Source organism: Zea mays, chromosome 1 (assembly GCF_902167145.1).
Source record: "Zea mays cultivar B73 chromosome 1, Zm-B73-REFERENCE-NAM-5.0, whole genome shotgun sequence".
Lineage (NCBI taxonomy): Eukaryota > Viridiplantae > Streptophyta > Magnoliopsida > Poales > Poaceae > Zea > Zea mays.
In genome coordinates, this window is record NC_050096.1 from 259,145,856 (window position 1) to 259,148,546 (window position 2,691).

The following is a 2,691-nucleotide window of genomic DNA, read 5'->3' on the forward strand; positions in this document are numbered from 1 at the left end:
CTTTTCCCCTGTCATATGGTTCGTGCATCCGCTGTCGATAATCCAGCTTGAACCCCCGGATGCATAAACCTGCAAGGCAAATTTAGGCTTGGGTCTTAGGTACCCAACTCTTGTTGGGTCCTACAAGGTTAGTCACAATTGTCTTAGGGACCCAAATGCAAGTTTTATCACCCTTGCATTTTGCCCCTAATTTCCTAGCAACTATCTTCCTATCCTTTCTACAAATAGCAAAGGAAGCATTTAAAGCATGATAAATTGTAGAGGGTCCATTCATAACTTTCCTTGGAACATGAACAATATTCTTTCTAGGCACATGATGAATATTTTTCCTAGGCATATCTCTATCATGCATATAGGAAGAACTGGGAGCAAACATAGCATAAGAATCATAGGCATGTGAATCAAAAGCATTACAACTCCTATGAGACTGTCTTCTATCATTGTACATAAAAGCATGGTTCTTTTTAGTACTACTTGCCATAGGGGCCTTCCCTTTCTCCTTGGCGGAGATGGGAGCCTTATGGCTTGTTAAGTTCTTGGCTTTCCTCTTGAAGCCAAGCCCATCCTTAATTGAGGGGTGTCTACCAATCGTGTAGGCATCCCTAGCAAATTTTAGTTTATCAAAATCACTTTTGCTAGCCTTAAGTTGGGCATTAAGACTAGCCATTTCATCATTTAACTTTGCAATAGAAGCTATGTGTTCACTACAAGCATCAATATCAAAATCTTTACATCTATTGCAAATAACAATATTTTCTACACAAGTTGTTGATTTACTAGCTATTTCTAACTTAGCATTCAAATCATCATTAATGCTCCTTAAGCTAGAAATTGTCTCATGGCAAGAAGATAATTCACAAGAAAGCATTTCATTTCTCTTAACTTCTAAGGCATGAGATTTTTGTGCTTCTACAAATTTGTCATGTTCTTCATACAACAAGTCCTCTTGTTTTTCTAAAAGCCTATTCTTATCATTCAAGGCATCAATTAATTCATTAATTTTATCTACCTTGGTTCTATCTAGGCCCTTAAATAAACATGAATAATCTATTTCATCCTCATCATTAGATTCGTCCTCACTTGAAGAAGCATAAGTAGAGTTTCGAGTACATACCTTCTTCTCCCTTGCCATAAGGCATGTGTGACGCTCGTTGGGGAAGAGGGATGACTTGTTGAAGGCGGTGGCGGCGAGTCCTTCATTGTCAGAGTCGGACGAGGAGCAATCTGAATCCCACTCCTTGCCAAGATGTGCCTCGCCCTTTGCCTTCTTATAGTTCTTCTTCTTCTCCCTCTTGTTCCCTTGATCCTGATCACTATCATTGTCGGGACAGTTAGCAATAAAATGACCAATCTTACCGCATTTGAAGCATGAGCGCTTCCCCTTGGCTTTGGTCTTGCTTGGCTGTCCCTTGCGTCCCTTAAGCGCCGTCTTGAAGCGCTTGATGATGAGGGCCATTTCTTCATCGTTTAGCCCTGCCGCCTCAACTTGCGCTACCTTGCTAGGTAACGCCTCCTTGCTCCTTGTTGCCTTGAGAGCAATGGGTTGAGGCTCATGGATTGGACCGTTCAACGCGTCGTCCACGTACCTCGCCTCCTTGATCATCATTCGCCCGCTTACGAATTTTCCAAGGACTTCTTCGGGCGACATTTTGGTGTACCTGGGATTCTCACGAATATTATTCACCAAATGAGGATCAAGAACGGTAAAGGACCTTAGCATCAGTCGGACGACGTCGTGGTCCGTCCATCGTGTGCTTCCGTAGCTCCTTATTTTGTTGATAAGGGTCTTGAGCCGGTTGTATGTTTGGGTTGGCTCCTCGCCCCTTATCATCGCGAACCATCCAAGCTCGCCCTCCACCAACTCCATCTTGGTGAGCAAGGTGACGTCGTTCCCCTCATGAGAAATCTTGAGGGTGTCCCAGATCTGCTTGGCATTGTCCAAGCCGCTCACTTTATGGTACTCGTCCCTGCACAAGGAGGCTAACAACACAGTAGTGGCTTGTGCATTTCTATGAATTTGTTCATTAATGAAAATAGGACTATCCGAGCTATCGAACTTCATTCCACTTTCCACAATCTCCCATATGCTCGGATGGAGAGAGAATAGGTGACTACGCATTTTGTGGCTCCAAAATCCGTAGTCCTCTCCATCAAAGTGAGGAGGTTTGCCAAGTGGAATGGAGAGCAAATGAGTATTTGTACTTTGCGGAATACGAGAGTAGTCAAAAGAAAAGTTCGAATTAACCGGTTTTCTTCTCTCGTAGTCGTTGTGGTCGTCGTCCTTTTGGGAAGAGGTAGACTCATCGCTGTCGTCGTAGTAGACAATTTCCTTGATGCGCCTTGTCTTCTTCTTCTTCCCATCTTTCCGTCTATGGCCCGAGCCCGAGTCGGTAGGCTTGTCATCCTTCGGCTCGTTGACGAAAGACTCCTTCTCTTTGTCATTGATCATGATTCCCTTCCCCTTAGGATCCATCTCTTCGGGCGATTAGTCCCTTTGTGAAGAGAACGGCTCTGATACCAATTGAGAGCACCTAGAGGGGGGGGGTGAATAGGTGATCCTGTAAAACTTGAAAACTTAAGCCACAAAAACTTGGTTAAGCGTTAGCACAGTAAATGCCAAGTGGCTAGAGATGAGTCTCAACAAAACACAATAACCACAAGAAATCAATCACAGAGATGGCACGGTGGTTA